Source organism: Pan paniscus, chromosome 9, assembly GCF_029289425.2.
Source record: "Pan paniscus chromosome 9, NHGRI_mPanPan1-v2.0_pri, whole genome shotgun sequence".
In the NCBI taxonomy this organism is placed as follows: Eukaryota; Metazoa; Chordata; class Mammalia; order Primates; family Hominidae; genus Pan; species Pan paniscus.
In genome coordinates, this window is record NC_073258.2 from 53,597,324 (window position 1) to 53,615,076 (window position 17,753).

The following is a 17,753-nucleotide window of genomic DNA, read 5'->3' on the forward strand; positions in this document are numbered from 1 at the left end:
TAGAAGCATTCTCAGAAACTACTCTGTGATGATTGCATTCAACTGACAGAGTTGAACGTTCCTTCTGATAGAGCAGTTGGGAAACACTCTTTTTGTAGAATCTGCATGTGGAGATTTGGACCGCTTTGAGACCTATGGTAGTAAAGGAAATAACTTCATAGAAAAACCAAATGGAAGCATTCTCAGAAAATTCTTTGTGATGATTGAGTTGAACTCAGAGACCTGAACATTCCTTTTGATGGAGCAGTTTCCAAACTCACTTCTCGTGGAATCTGCAAGTGGATATTTGGACCTCCCTGAGGATTTCGTTGGAAGCGGGATAAACTTCCCAGAACTAAACGGAAGCATTCTCAGAAACTTCTTTGTGATGTTTGCATTCAACTCACAGAGTTGAACCTTCCTTTCATAGTTCAGGTTTGAAACACTCTTTTCGTAGAATCTGGAAGTGGATATTTGGACCACTGTGTGGACTTCGTTGGAAACGGGTGTATCTTCAACTCAAACCTAGACAGAAGCATTCTCAGAAAGTTCTCTTTGTTGACTGCATTCAACTCACAGACTTGAACAATCGTTTTGATGGAGCAGATTTGAAACTCACTTTCTTAGGCATCTGCAAGTGGATATGTTGACCTCTTAGAAGATTTCGTTGGAAACGGGTTAATCTTCACATAAAAGCTAAACAGAAGCATTCTCAGAAACTTCTTTGTGATGATTGCATTCACCTCACAGAGTTGAACTTTCCCTTTGATAGAGCAGCTTCGAAACACTCTTTTTCTAGAATCTGCAAGTGGACATTTGGAGGGCTTTCTGGACTGTGGTGGAAAAGGAAATATCTTCTCATCGAAAGTACATAGAAGCATTCTCAGAAACTACTCTGTGATGATTGCATTCAACTGACAGAGTTGAACGTTCCTTTTGATAGAGCAGTTTGGAAACACTCTTTTTGTAGAATCTGCATGTGGATATTTGGACCGCTTTGAGACCTATGGTAGCAAAGGAAATAACTTCATAGAAAAACCAAATGGAAGCATTCTCAGAAAATTCTTTGTGATGATTGAGTTGAACTCGGAGACCTGAACATTTCTTTTGATGGAGCATTTTGCAAACACACTTCTCGTGGAATCTGCAAGGGGATATTTGGACCTCTCTGAGGATTTCGTTGGAAGCGGGATAAACTTCCCAGAACTAAACGGGAGCATTCTCAGAAACTTCTTTGTGATGTTTGCATTCAACTCACAGAGTTGAAACTTCGTTTCATAGTTCAGGTTTGAAACACTCTTTTTGTAGAATCTGGAAGTGGATATTTGGACCACTGTGTGGACTTCGTTTGAAACCGGTATATCTTCACCTCAAACCTAGACAGAAGCATTCTCCGAAAGTTCTCTGTGTTGACTGCATTCAACTCACAGACTTGAACAATCGTTTTGATGGAGCAGTTTTGAAACTCTCTATCTATGGAATCTGCAAGTGGATATGTTGACCTCTTTGAAGATTTCGTTGGAAACGGGTTAATCTTCACATAAAAGCTAAACAGAAGCATTCTCAGAAACTTCTTTGTGATGATTGCATTCACCTCACAGAGTTGAACTTTCCCTTTGATAGAGCAGCTTCGAAACACTCTTTTTCTAGAATCTGCAAGTGGACATTTGGAGGGCTTTGTGGACTGTGGTGGAAAAGGAAATATCTTCTCATCAAAACTACATAGAAGCATTCTCAGAAACTACTCTGTGATGATTGCATTCAACTGACAGAGTTGAACGTTCCTTTTGATAGAGCAGTTTGGAAACACTCTTTTTGTAGAATCTGCATGTGGAGATTTGGACCGCTTTGAGACCTATGGTAGTAAAGGAAATAACTTCATAGAAAAACCAAATGGAAGCATTCTCAGAAAATTCTTTGTGATGATTGAGTTGAACTCGGAGACCTGAACATTTCTTTTGATGGAGCAGTTTCCAAACACACTTCTCGTGGAATCTGCAAGTGGATATTTGGACCTCCCTGAGGATTTCGTTGGAAGCGGGATAAACTTCCCAGAACTAAACGGAAGCATTCTCAGAAACTTCTTTGTGATGTTTGCATTCAACTCACAGAGTTGAACCTTCCTTTCATAGTTCAGGTATGAAACACTCTTTTCGTGGAATCTGGAAGTGGATATTTGGACCCCTGTGTGGACTTCTTTTGAAACGGGTGTATCTTCACCTCAAACCTAGACAGAAGCATTATCAGAAAGTTCTCTGTGTTGACTGCATTCAACTCACAGACTTGAACAATCGTTTTGATGGAGCAGTTTTGAAACTCTCTATCTTTGGAATCTGCAAGTGGATATGTTGACCTCTTTGAAGATTTCGTTGGAAACGGGTTAATCTTCACATAAAAGCTAAACAGAAGCATTCTCAGAAACTTCTTTGTGATGATTGCATTCACTTCACAGAGTTGAACTTTCCCTTTGATAGAGCAGCTTCGAAACACTCTTTTTCTAGAATCTGCAAGTGGACATCTGGAGGGCTTTGTGGACTGTGGTTGAAAAGAAATATCTTCTCATCGAAACTACATAGAAGCATTCTCGGAAACTACTCTGTGATGATTGCATTCAACTGACAGAGTTGAACGTTCCTTCTGATAGAGCAGTTGGGAAACACTCTTTTTGTAGAATCTGCATGTGGAGATTTGGACCGCTTTGAGACCTATGGTAGTAAAGGAAATAACTTCATAGAAAAACCAAATGGAAGCATTCTCAGAAAATTCTTTGTGATGATTGAGTTGAACTCAGAGACCTAAACATTCCTTTTGATGGAGCAGTTTCCAAACTCACTTCTCGTGGAATCTGCAAGTGGATATTTGGACCTCCCTGAGGATTTCGTTGGAAGCGGGATAAACTTCCCAGAACTAAACGGAAGCATTCTCAGAAACTTCTTTGTGATGTTTGCATTCAACTCACAGAGTTGAACCTTCCTTTCATAGTTCAGGTTTGAAACACTCTTTTCGTAGAATCTGGAAGTGGATATTTGGACCACTGTGTGGACTTCGTTGGAAACGGGTGTATCTTCAACTCAAACCTAGACAGAAGCATTCTCAGAAAGTTCTCTTTGTTGACTGCATTCAACTCACAGACTTGAACAATCGTTTTGATGGAGCAGATTTGAAACTCTCTTTCTTAGGCATCTGCAAGTGGATATGTTGACCTCTTAGAAGATTTCGTTGGAAACGGGTTAATCTTCACATAAAAGCTAAACAGAAGCATTCTCAGAAACTTCTTTGTGATGATTGCATGCACCTCACAGAGTTGAACTTTCCCTTTGATAGAGCAGCTTCGAAACACTCTTTTTCTAGAATCTGCAAGTGGACATTTGGAGGGCTTTGTGGACTGTGGTGGAAAAGGAAATATCTTCTCATCGAAAGTACATAGAAGCATTCTCAGAAACTACTCTGTGATGATTGCATTCAACTGACAGAGTTGAACGTTCCTTTTGATAGATCAGTTGGGAAACACTCTTTTTGTAGAATCTGCATGTGGAGATTTGGACCGCTTTGAGACCTATGGTAGTAAAGGAAATATCGTCATAGAAAAACCAAATGGAAGCATTCTCAGAAAATTCTTTGTGATGATTGAGTTGAACTCAGAGACCTGAACATTCCTTTTGATGGAGCAGTTCCCAAACACACTTCTCGTGGAATCTGCAAGTGGATATATGGACCTCCCTGAGGATTTCGTTGGAAGTGGGATAAACTTCCCAGAACTAAACGGAAGCATTCTCAGAAACTTCTTTGTGATGTTTGCATTCAACTCACAGAGTTGAACCTTCCTTTCATAGTTCAGGTATGAAACACTCTTTTCGTGGAATCTGGAAGTGGATATTTGGACCTCTTTGTGGACTTCTTTTGAAACGGGTGTATCTTCACCTCAAACCTAGACAGAAGCATTATAAGAAAGTTCTCTGTGTTGACTGCATTCAACTCACAGACTTGAACAATCGTTTTGATGGAGCAGTTTTGAAACTCTCTATCTATGGAATCTGCCAGTGGATATGTTGACCTCTTTGAAGATTTCGTTGGAAACGGGTTAATCTTCACATAAAAGCTAAACAGAAGCATTCTCAGAAACTTCTTTGTGATGATTGCATTCACCTCACAGAGTTGAACTTTCCCTTTGATAGAGCAGCTTCGAAACACTCTTTTTCTAGAATCTGCAAGTGGACATTTGGAGGGCTTTGTGGACTGTGGTGGAAAAGGAAATATCTTCTCATCAAAACTACATAGAAGCATTCTCAGAAACTACTCTGTGATGATTGCATTCAACTGACAGAGTTGAACGTTCCTTTTGATAGAGCAGTTTGGAAACACTATTTTTGTAGAATCTGCATGTGGAGATTTGGACCGCTTTGAGACCTATGGTAGTAAAGGAAATAACTTCATAGAAAAACCAAATGGAAGCATTCTCAGAAAATTCTTTGTGATGATTGAGTTGAACTCGGAGACCTGAACATTTCTTTTGATGGAGCAGTTTCCAAAAACACTTCTCGTGGAATCTGCAAGGGGATATTTGGACCTCTCTGAGGATTTCGTTGGAAGCGGGATAAAAATCCCAGAACTAAACGGAAGCATTCTCAGAAACTTCTTTGTGATGTTTGCATTCAACTCACAGAGTTGAACCTTCGTTTCATAGTTCAGGTTTGAAACACTCTTTTTGTAGAATCTGGAAGTGGATATTTGGACCACTGTGTGGACTTCGTTTGAAACCGGTATATCTTCACCTCAAACCTAGACAGAAGCATTCTCCGAAAGTTCTCTGTGTTGACTGCATTCAACTCACAGACTTGAACAATCGTTTTGATGGAGCAGTTTTGAAACTCTCTATCTATGGAATCTGCAAGTGGATATGTTGACCTCTTTGAAGATTTAGTTGGAAACGGGTTAATCTTCACATAAAAGCTAAACAGAAGCATTCTCAGAATCTTCTTTGTGATGACTGCATGCACCTCACAGAGTTGAACTTTCCCTTTGATAGAGCAGCTTCGAAACACTCTTTTTCTAGAATCTGCAAGTGGACATTTGGAGGGCTTTGTGGACTGTGGTGGAAAAGGAAATATCTTCTCATCAAAACTACATAGAAGCATTCTCAGAAACTACTCTGTGATGATTGCATTCAACTGACAGAGTTGAACGTTCCTTTTGATAGAGCAGTTTGGAAACACCATTTTTGTAGAATCTGCATGTGGATATTTGGACCGCTTTGAGACCTGTGGTAGTAAAGGAAATAACTTCATAGAAAAACCAAATGGAAGCATTCTCAGAAAATTCTTTGTGATGATTGAGTTGAACTCAGAGACCTGAACATTCCTTTTGATGGAGCAGTTTCCAAACACACTTCTCGTGGAATCTGCAAGGGGATATTTGGACCTCTCTGAGGATTTCGTTGGAAGCGGGATAAACTTCCCAGAACTAAGCGGAAGCATTCTCAGAAACTTCTTTGTGATGTTTGCATTCAACTCACAGAGTTGAACCTTCATTTCATAGTTCAGGTTTGAAACACTCTTTTCGTAGAATCTGGAAGTGGATATTTGGACCACTGTGTGGACTTCGTTGGAAACGGGTGTATCTTCAACTCAAACCTAGACAGAAGCATTCTCAGAAAGTTCTCTTTGTTGACTGCATTCAACTCACAGACTTGAACAATCGTTTTGATGGAGCAGATTTGAAACTCTCTTTCTTAGGCATCTGCAAGTGGATATGTTGACCTCTTAGAAGATTTCGTTGGAAACGGGTTAATCTTCACATAAAAGCTAAACAGAAGCATTCTCAGAAACTTCTTTGTGATGACTGCATGCACCTCACAGAGTTGAACTTTCCCTTTGATAGAGCAGCTTCGAAACACTCTTTTTCTAGAATCTGCAAGTGGACATTTGGAGGGCTTTGTGGACTGTGGTGGAAAAGGAAATATCTTCTCATCAAAACTACATAGAAGCATTCTCAGAAACTACTCTGTGATGATTGCATTCAACTGACAGAGTTGAACGTTCCTTTTGATAGAGCAGTTTGGAAACACTCTTTTTGTAGAATCTGCATGTGGATATTTGGACCGCTTTGAGACCTATGGTAGCAAAGGAAATAACTTCATAGAAAAACCAAATGGAAGCATTCTCAGAAAATTCTTTGTGATGATTGAGTTGAACTCGGAGACCTGAACATTTCTTTTGATGGAGCAGTATCCAAACACACTTCTCGTGGAATCTGCAAGGGGATATTTGGACCTCTCTGAGGATTTCGTTGGAAGCGGGATAAACTTCCCAGAACTAAACGGGAGCATTCTCAGAAACTTCTTTGTGATGTTTGCATTCAACTCACAGAGTTGAATCTTCGTTCCATAGTTCAGGTTTGAAACACTCTTTTCGTAGAATCTGGAAGTGGATATTTGGACCACTGTGTGGACTTCGTTTGAAACCGGTATATGTTCACCTCAAACCTAGAGAGAAGCATTCTCAGAAAGTTCTCTTTGTTGACTGCATTCAACTCACAGACTTGAACAATCGTTTTGATGGAGCAGTTTTGAAACTCTCTATCTATGGAATCTGCAAGTGGATATGTTGACCTCTTAGAAGATTTTGTTGGAAACGGGTTAATCTTCACATAAAAGCTAAACAGAAGCATTCTCAGAGACTTCTTTGTGATGATTGCATGCACCTCACAGAGTTGAACTTTCCCTTTGATAGAGCAGCTTTGAAACACTCTTTTTCTAGAATCTGCAAGTGGACATTTGGAGGGCTTTGTGGACTGCGGTGGAAAAGGAAATATCTTCTCATCGAAAGTACATAGAAGCATTCTCAGAAACTACTCTGTGATGATTGCATTCAACTGACAGAGTTGAACGTTCCTTTTGATAGAGCAGTTTGGAAACACGCTTTTTGTAGAATCTGCATGTGGAGATTTGGACCGCTTTGAGACCTATGGTAGTAAAGGAAATAACTTCATAGGAAAACCAAATGGAAGCATTCTCAGAAAATTCTTTTTGATGATTGAGTTGAACTCAGAGACCTGAACAATCCTTTTGATGGAGCAGTTTCCAAACTCACTTCTCGTGGAATCTGCAAGTGGATATTTGGACCTCCCTGAGGATTTCGTTTGAAGAGGGATAAACTTCCCAGAACTAAACGGAAGCATCGATGTTTGCATTCAACTCACAGAGTTGAACCTTCCTTTCATAGTTCAGGTTTGAAACACTCTTTTCGTAGAATCTGGAAGTGGATATTTGGACCACTGTGTGGACTTCGTTGGAAACGGGTGTATCTTCACCTCAAACCTAGACAGAAGCATTATCAGAAAGTTCTCTTTGTTGACTGCATTCAACTCACAGACTTGAACAATCGTTTTGATGGAGCAGATTTGAAACTCTCTTTCTTTGGCATCTGCAAGTGGATATGTTGACCTCTTTGAAGATTTCGTTGGAAACGGGTTAATCTTCACATAAAAGCTAAACAGAAGCATTCTCAGAAACTTCTTTGTGATGATTGTATGCACCTCACAGAGTTGAACTTTCCCTTTGATCGAGCAGCTTCGAAACACTCTTTTTCTAGAATCTGCAAGTGGAAATTTGGAGAGCTTTGTGGACTGTGGTGGAAAAGGAAATATCTTCTCATCGAAAGTACATAGAAGCATTCTCAGAAACTACTCTGTGATGATTGCATTCAACTGACAGAGTTGAACGTTCCTTCTGATAGAGCAGTTGGGAAACACTCTTTTTGTAGAATCTGCATGTGGAGATTTGGACCGCTTTGAGACCTATGGTAGTAAAGGAAATAACTTCATAGAAAAACCAAATGGAAGCATTCTCAGAAAATTCTTTGTGATGATTGAGTTGAACTCAGAGACCTGAACATTCCTTTTGATGGAGCAGTTTCCAAACTCACTTCTCGTGGAATCTGCAAGTGGATATTTGGACCTCCCTGAGGATTTCGTTGGAAGCGGGATAAACTTCCCAGAACTAAACGGAAGCATTCTCAGAAACTTCTTTGTGATGTTTGCATTCAACTCACAGAGTTGAACCTTCCTTTCATAGTTCAGGTTTGAAACACTCTTTTCGTAGAATCTGGAAGTGGATATTTGGACCACTGTGTGGACTTCGTTGGAAACGGGTGTATCTTCAACTCAAACCTAGACAGAAGCATTCTCAGAAAGTTCTCTTTGTTGACTGCATTCAACTCACAGACTTGAACAATCGTTTTGATGGAGCAGATTTGAAACTCACTTTCTTAGGCATCTGCAAGTGGATATGTTGACCTCTTAGAAGATTTCGTTGGAAACGGGTTAATCTTCACATAAAAGCTAAACAGAAGCATTCTCAGAAACTTCTTTGTGATGATTGCATTCACCTCACAGAGTTGAACTTTCCCTTTGATAGAGCAGCTTCGAAACACTCTTTTTCTAGAATCTGCAAGTGGACATTTGGAGGGCTTTCTGGACTGTGGTGGAAAAGGAAATATCTTCTCATCGAAAGTACATAGAAGCATTCTCAGAAACTACTCTGTGATGATTGCATTCAACTGACAGAGTTGAACGTTCCTTTTGATAGAGCAGTTTGGAAACACTCTTTTTGTAGAATCTGCATGTGGATATTTGGACCGCTTTGAGACCTATGGTAGCAAAGGAAATAACTTCATAGAAAAACCAAATGGAAGCATTCTCAGAAAATTCTTTGTGATGATTGAGTTGAACTCGGAGACCTGAACATTTCTTTTGATGGAGCATTTTGCAAACACACTTCTCGTGGAATCTGCAAGGGGATATTTGGACCTCTCTGAGGATTTCGTTGGAAGCGGGATAAACTTCCCAGAACTAAACGGGAGCATTCTCAGAAACTTCTTTGTGATGTTTGCATTCAACTCACAGAGTTGAACCTTCGTTTCATAGTTCAGGTTTGAAACACTCTTTTTGTAGAATCTGGAAGTGGATATTTGGACCACTGTGTGGACTTCGTTTGAAACCGGTATATCTTCACCTCAAACCTAGACAGAAGCATTCTCCGAAAGTTCTCTGTGTTGACTGCATTCAACTCACAGACTTGAACAATCGTTTTGATGGAGCAGTTTTGAAACTCTCTATCTATGGAATCTGCAAGTGGATATGTTGACCTCTTTGAAGATTTCGTTGGAAACGGGTTAATCTTCACATAAAAGCTAAACAGAAGCATTCTCAGAAACTTCTTTGTGATGATTGCATTCACCTCACAGAGTTGAACTTTCCCTTTGATAGAGCAGCTTCGAAACACTCTTTTTCTAGAATCTGCAAGTGGACATTTGGAGGGCTTTGTGGACTGTGGTGGAAAAGGAAATATCTTCTCATCAAAACTACATAGAAGCATTCTCAGAAACTACTCTGTGATGATTGCATTCAACTGACAGAGTTGAACGTTCCTTTTGATAGAGCAGTTTGGAAACACTCTTTTTGTAGAATCTGCATGTGGAGATTTGGACCGCTTTGAGACCTATGGTAGTAAAGGAAATAACTTCATAGAAAAACCAAATGGAAGCATTCTCAGAAAATTCTTTGTGATGATTGAGTTGAACTCGGAGACCTGAACATTTCTTTTGATGGAGCAGTTTCCAAACACACTTCTCGTGGAATCTGCAAGGGGATATTTGGACCTCTCTGAGGATTTCGTTGGAAGCGGGATAAAATTCCCAGAACTAAACGGAAGCATTCTCAGAAACTTCTTTGTGATGTTTGCATTCAACTCACAGAGTTGAACCTTCGTTTCATAGTTCAGGTTTGAAACACTCTTTTTGTAGAATCTGGAAGTGGATATTTGGACCACTGTGTGGACTTCGTTTGAAACCGGTATATCTTCACCTCAAACCTAGACAGAAGCATTCTCCGAAAGTTCTCTGTGTTGACTGCATTCAACTCACAGACTTGAACAATCGTTTTGATGCAGCAGTTTTGAAACTCTCTATCTATGGAATCTGCAAGTGGATATGTTGACCTCTTTGAAGATTTCGTTGGAAACGGGTTAATCTTCACATAAAAGCTAAACAGAAGCATTCTCAGAAACTTCTTTGTGATGATTGCATTCACCTCACAGAGTTGAACTTTCCCTTTGATAGAGCAGCTTCGAAACACTCTTTTTCTAGAATCTGCAAGTGGACATTTGGAGGGCTTTGTGGACTGTGGTGGAAAAGGAAATATCTTCTCATCAAAACTACATAGAAGCATTCTCAGAAAGATGATTGCATTCAACTGACAGAGTTGAACGTTCCTTTTGATAGAGCAGTTTGGAAACACTATTTTTGTAGAATCTGCATGTGGATATTTGGACCGCTTTGAGACCTATGGTAGTAAAGGAAATAACTTCATAGAAAAACCAAATGGAAACATTCTCAGAAAATTCTTTGTGATGATTGAGTTGAACTCAGAGACCTGAACATTCCTTTTGATGGAGCAGTTTCCAAACACACTTCTCGTGGAATCTGCAAGGGGATATTTGGACCTCTCTGAGGATTTCGTTGGAAGTGGGATAAACTTCCCAGAACTAAGCGGAAGCATTCTCAGAAACTTCTTTGTGATGTTTGCATTCAACTCACAGAGTTGAAACTTCGTTTCATAGTTCAGGTTTGAAACACTCTTTTTGTAGAATCTGGAAGTGGATATTTGGACCACTGTGTGGACTTCGTTTGAAACCGGTATATCTTCACCTTTAACCTAGACAGAAGCATTCTCCGAAAGTTCTCTGTGTTGACTGCATTCAACTCACAGACTTGAACAATCGTTTTGATGGAGCAGTTTTGAAACTCTCTATCTATGGAATCTGCAAGTGGATATGTTGACCTCTTTGAAGATTTCGTTGGAAACGGGTTAATCTTCACATAAAAGCTAAACAGAAGCATTCTCAGAAACTTCTTTGTGATGATTGCATTCACTTCACAGAGTTGAACTTTCCCTTTGATAGAGCAGCTTCGAAACACTCTTTTTCTAGAATCTGCAAGTGGACATTTGGAGGGCTTTGTGGACTGTGGTGGAAAAGGAAATATCTTCTCATCAAAACTACATAGAAGCATTCTCAGAAACTACTCTGTGATGATTGCATTCAACTGACAGAGTTGAACGTTCCTTTTGATAGAGCAGTTTGGAAACACTATTTTTGTAGAATCTGCATGTGGAGATTTGGACCGCTTTGAGACCTATGGTAGTAAAGGAAATATCGTCATAGAAAAACCAAATGGAAGCATTCTCAGAAAATTCTTTGTGATGATTGAGTTGAACTCAGAGACCTGAACATTCCTTTTGATGGAGCAGTTTCCAAACACACTTCTCGTGGAATCTGCAAGTGGATATTTGGACCTCCCTGAGGATTTCGTTGGAAGCGGGATAAACTTCCCAGAACTAAACGGAAGCATTCTCAGAAACTTCTTTGTGATGTTTGCATTCAACTCACAGAGTTGAACCTTCCTTTCATAGTTCAGGTTTGAAACACTCTTTTTGTAGAATCTGCAAGTGGATATTTGGACCACAGTGTGGACTTCGTTTGAAACCGGTATATCTTCACCTCAAACATAGACAGAAGCATTCTCCGAAAGTTCTCTGTGTTGACTGCATTCAACTCACAGACTTGAACAATCGTTTTGATGGAGCAGTTTTGAAACTCTCTATCTATGGAATCTGCAAGTGGATATGTTGTCCTCTTTGAAGATTTCGTTGGAAACGGGTTAATCTTCACATAAAAGCTAAACAGAAGCATTCTCAGAAACTTCTTTGTGATGATTGCATTCACCTCACAGAGTTGAACTTTCCCTTTGATAGAGCAGCTTCGAAACACTTTTTCTAGAATCTGCAAGTGGACATTTGGAGGGCTTTGTGGACTGTGGCGGAAAAGGAAATATCTTCTCATCAAAACTACATAGAAGCATTCTCAGAAACTACTCTGTGATGATTGCATTCAACTGACAGAATTGAACGTTCCTTTTGATAGAGCAGTTTGGAAACACTATTTTTGTAGAATCTGCATCTGGAGATTTGGACCGCTTTGAGACCTATGGTAGTAAAGGAAATATCGTCATAGAAAAACGAAATGGAAGCATTCTCAGAAAATTCTTTGTGATGATTGAGTTGAACTCAGAGACCTGAACATTCCTTTTGATGGAGCAGTTCCCAAACACACTTCTCGTGGAATCTGCAAGTGGATATTTGGACCTCTCTGGGGATTTCGTTGGAAGCGGGATAAACTTCCCAGAACTAAACGGAAGCATTCTCAGAAACTTCTTTGTGATGTTTGCATTCAACTCACAGAGTTGAACCTTCCTTTCATAGTTCAGGTATGAAACACTCTTTTCGTGGAATCTGGAAGTGGATATTTGGACCCCTGTGTGGACTTCTTTTGAAACGGGTGTATCTTCACCTCAAACCTAGACAGAAGCATTATCAGAAAGTTCTCTGTGTTGACTGCATTCAACTCACAGACTTGAACAATCGTTTTGATGGAGCAGTTTTGAAACTCTCTATCTTTGGAATCTGCAAGTGGATATGTTGACCTCTTTGAAGATTTCGTTGGAAACGGGTTAATCTTCACATAAAAGCTAAACAGAAGCATTCTCAGAAACTTCTTTGTGATGATTGCATTCACTTCACAGAGTTGAACTTTCCCTTTGATAGAGCAGCTTCGAAACACTCTTTTTCTAGAATCTGCAAGTGGACATCTGGAGGGCTTTGTGGACTGTGGTTGAAAAGAAATATCTTCTCATCGAAACTACATAGAAGCATTCTCGGAAACTACTCTGTGATGATTGCATTCAACTGACAGAGTTGAACGTTCCTTCTGATAGAGCAGTTGGGAAACACTCTTTTTGTAGAATCTGCATGTGGAGATTTGGACCGCTTTGAGACCTATGGTAGTAAAGGAAATAACTTCATAGAAAAACCAAATGGAAGCATTCTCAGAAAATTCTTTGTGATGATTGAGTTGAACTCAGAGACCTGAACATTCCTTTTGATGGAGCAGTTTCCAAACTCACTTCTCGTGGAATCTGCAAGTGGATATTTGGACCTCCCTGAGGATTTCGTTGGAAGCGGGATAAACTTCCCAGAACTAAACGGAAGCATTCTCAGAAACTTCTTTGTGATGTTTGCATTCAACTCACAGAGTTGAACCTTCCTTTCATAGTTCAGGTTTGAAACACTCTTTTCGTAGAATCTGGAAGTGGATATTTGGACCACTGTGTGGACTTCGTTGGAAACGGGTGTATCTTCAACTCAAACCTAGACAGAAGCATTCTCAGAAAGTTCTCTTTGTTGACTGCATTCAACTCACAGACTTGAACAATCGTTTTGATGGAGCAGATTTGAAACTCTCTTTCTTAGGCATCTGCAAGTGGATATGTTGACCTCTTAGAAGATTTCGTTGGAAACGGGTTAATCTTCACATAAAAGCTAAACAGAAGCATTCTCAGAAACTTCTTTGTGATGATTGCATGCACCTCACAGAGTTGAACTTTCCCTTTGATAGAGCAGCTTCGAAACACTCTTTTTCTAGAATCTGCAAGTGGACATTTGGAGGGCTTTGTGGACTGTGGTGGAAAAGGAAATATCTTCTCATCGAAAGTACATAGAAGCATTCTCAGAAACTACTCTGTGATGATTGCATTCAACTGACAGAGTTGAACGTTCCTTTTGATAGATCAGTTGGGAAACACTCTTTTTGTAGAATCTGCATGTGGAGATTTGGACCGCTTTGAGACCTATGGTAGTAAAGGAAATATCGTCATAGAAAAACCAAATGGAAGCATTCTCAGAAAATTCTTTGTGATGATTGAGTTGAACTCAGAGACCTGAACATTCCTTTTGATGGAGCAGTTCCCAAACACACTTCTCGTGGAATCTGCAAGTGGATATATGGACCTCCCTGAGGATTTCGTTGGAAGCGGGATAAACTTCCCAGAACTAAACGGAAGCATTCTCAGAAACTTCTTTGTGATGTTTGCATTCAACTCACAGAGTTGAACCTTCCTTTCATAGTTCAGGTATGAAACACTCTTTTCGTGGAATCTGGAAGTGGATATTTGGACCTCTTTGTGGACTTCTTTTGAAACGGGTGTATCTTCACCTCAAACCTAGACAGAAGCATTATAAGAAAGTTCTCTGTGTTGACTGCATTCAACTCACAGACTTGAACAATCGTTTTGATGGAGCAGTTTTGAAACTCTCTATCTATGGAATCTGCCAGTGGATATGTTGACCTCTTTGAAGATTTCGTTGGAAACGGGTTAATCTTCACATAAAAGCTAAACAGAAGCATTCTCAGAAACTTCTTTGTGATGATTGCATTCACCTCACAGAGTTGAACTTTCCCTTTGATAGAGCAGCTTCGAAACACTCTTTTTCTAGAATCTGCAAGTGGACATTTGGAGGGCTTTGTGGACTGTGGTGGAAAAGGAAATATCTTCTCATCAAAACTACATAGAAGCATTCTCAGAAACTACTCTGTGATGATTGCATTCAACTGACAGAGTTGAACGTTCCTTTTGATAGAGCAGTTTGGAAACACTATTTTTGTAGAATCTGCATGTGGAGATTTGGACCGCTTTGAGACCTATGGTAGTAAAGGAAATAACTTCATAGAAAAACCAAATGGAAGCATTCTCAGAAAATTCTTTGTGATGATTGAGTTGAACTCGGAGACCTGAACATTTCTTTTGATGGAGCAGTTTCCAAAAACACTTCTCGTGGAATCTGCAAGGGGATATTTGGACCTCTCTGAGGATTTCGTTGGAAGCGGGATAAAAATCCCAGAACTAAACGGAAGCATTCTCAGAAACTTCTTTGTGATGTTTGCATTCAACTCACAGAGTTGAACCTTCGTTTCATAGTTCAGGTTTGAAACACTCTTTTTGTAGAATCTGGAAGTGGATATTTGGACCACTGTGTGGACTTCGTTTGAAACCGGTATATCTTCACCTCAAACCTAGACAGAAGCATTCTCCGAAAGTTCTCTGTGTTGACTGCATTCAACTCACAGACTTGAACAATCGTTTTGATGGAGCAGTTTTGAAACTCTCTATCTATGGAATCTGCAAGTGGATATGTTGACCTCTTTGAAGATTTCGTTGGAAACGGGTTAATCTTCACATAAAAGCTAAACAGAAGCATTCTCAGAATCTTCTTTGTGATGACTGCATGCACCTCACAGAGTTGAACTTTCCCTTTGATAGAGCAGCTTCGAAACACTCTTTTTCTAGAATCTGCAAGTGGACATTTGGAGGGCTTTGTGGACTGTGGTGGAAAAGGAAATATCTTCTCATCAAAACTACATAGAAGCATTCTCAGAAACTACTCTGTGATGATTGCATTCAACTGACAGAGTTGAACGTTCCTTTTGATAGAGCAGTTTGGAAACACCATTTTTGTAGAATCTGCATGTGGATATTTGGACCGCTTTGAGACCTGTGGTAGTAAAGGAAATAACTTCATAGAAAAACCAAATGGAAGCATTCTCAGAAAATTCTTTGTGATGATTGAGTTGAACTCAGAGACCTGAACATTCCTTTTGATGGAGCAGTTTCCAAACACACTTCTCGTGGAATCTGCAAGGGGATATTTGGACCTCTCTGAGGATTTCGTTGGAAGCGGGATAAACTTCCCAGAACTAAGCGGAAGCATTCTCAGAAACTTCTTTGTGATGTTTGCATTCAACTCACAGAGTTGAACCTTCATTTCATAGTTCAGGTTTGAAACACTCTTTTCGTAGAATCTGGAAGTGGATATTTGGACCACTGTGTGGACTTCGTTGGAAACGGGTGTATCTTCAACTCAAACCTAGACAGAAGCATTCTCAGAAAGTTCTCTTTGTTGACTGCATTCAACTCACAGACTTGAACAATCGTTTTGATGGAGCAGATTTGAAACTCTCTTTCTTAGGCATCTGCAAGTGGATATGTTGACCTCTTAGAAGATTTCGTTGGAAACGGGTTAATCTTCACATAAAAGCTAAACAGAAGCATTCTCAGAAACTTCTTTGTGATGACTGCATGCACCTCACAGAGTTGAACTTTCCCTTTGATAGAGCAGCTTCGAAACACTCTTTTTCTAGAATCTGCAAGTGGACATTTGGAGGGCTTTGTGGACTGTGGTGGAAAAGGAAATATCTTCTCATCAAAACTACATAGAAGCATTCTCAGAAACTACTCTGTGATGATTGCATTCAACTGACAGAGTTGAACGTTCCTTTTGATAGAGCAGTTTGGAAACACTCTTTTTGTAGAATCTGCATGTGGATATTTGGACCGCTTTGAGACCTATGGTAGCAAAGGAAATAACTTCATTGAAAAACCAAATGGAAGCATTCTCAGAAAATTCTTTGTGATGATTGAGTTGAACTCGGAGACCTGAACATTTCTTTTGATGGAGCAGTTTCCAAACACACTTCTCGTGGAATCTGCAAGGGGATATTTGGACCTCTCTGAGGATTTCGTTGGAAGCGGGATAAACTTCCCACAACTAAACGGGAGCATTCTCAGAAACTTCTTTGTGATGTTTGCATTCAACTCACAGAGTTGAACCTTCGTTTCATAGTTCAGGTTTGAAACACTCTTTTTGTAGAATCTGGAAGTGGATATTTGGACCACTGTGTGGACTTCGTTTGAAACCGGTATATCTTCACCTCAAACCTAGACAGAAGCATTCTCCGAAAGTTCTCTGTGTTGACTGCATTCAACTCACAGACTTGAACAATCGTTTTGATGGAGCAGTTTTGAAACTCTCTATCTATGGAATCTGCCAGTGGATATGTTGACCTCTTTGAAGATTTCGTTGGAAACGGGTTAATCTTCATATAAAAGCTAAACAGAAGCATTCTCAGAAACTTCTTTGTGATGATTGCATTCACCTCACAGAGTTGAACTTTCCCTTTGATAGAGCAGCTTCGAAACACTCTTTTTCTAGAATCTGCAAGTGGACATTTGGAGGGCTTTGTGGACTGTGGTGGAAAAGGAAATATCTTCTCATCAAAACTACATAGAAGCATTCTCAGAAACTACTCTGTGATGATTGCATTCAACTGACAGAGTTGAACGTTCCTTTTGATAGAGCAGTTTGGAAACACTATTTTTGTAGAATCTGCATGTGGAGATTTGGACCGCTTTGAGACCTATGGTAGTAAAGGAAATAACTTCATAGAAAAACCAAATGGAAGCATTCTCAGAAAATTCTTTGTGATGATTGAGTTGAACTCGGAGACCTGAACATTTCTTTTGATGGAGCAGTTTCCAAAAACACTTCTCGTGGAATCTGCAAGGGGATATTTGGACCTCTCTGAGGATTTCGTTGGAAGCGGGATAAAAATCCCAGAACTAAACGGAAGCATTCTCAGAAACTTCTTTGTGATGTTTGCATTCAACTCACAGAGTTGAACCTTCGTTTCATAGTTCAGGTTTGAAACACTCTTTTTGTAGAATCTGGAAGTGGATATTTGGACCACTGTGTGGACTTCGTTTGAAACCGGTATATCTTCACCTCAAACCTAGACAGAAGCATTCTCCGAAAGTTCTCTGTGTTGACTGCATTCAACTCACAGACTTGAACAATCGTTTTGATGGAGCAGTTTTGAAACTCTCTATCTATGGAATCTGCAAGTGGATATGTTGACCTCTTTGAAGATTTCGTTGGAAACGGGTTAATCTTCACATAAAAGCTAAACAGAAGCATTCTCAGAATCTTCTTTGTGATGACTGCATGCACCTCACAGAGTTGAACTTTCCCTTTGATAGAGCAGCTTCGAA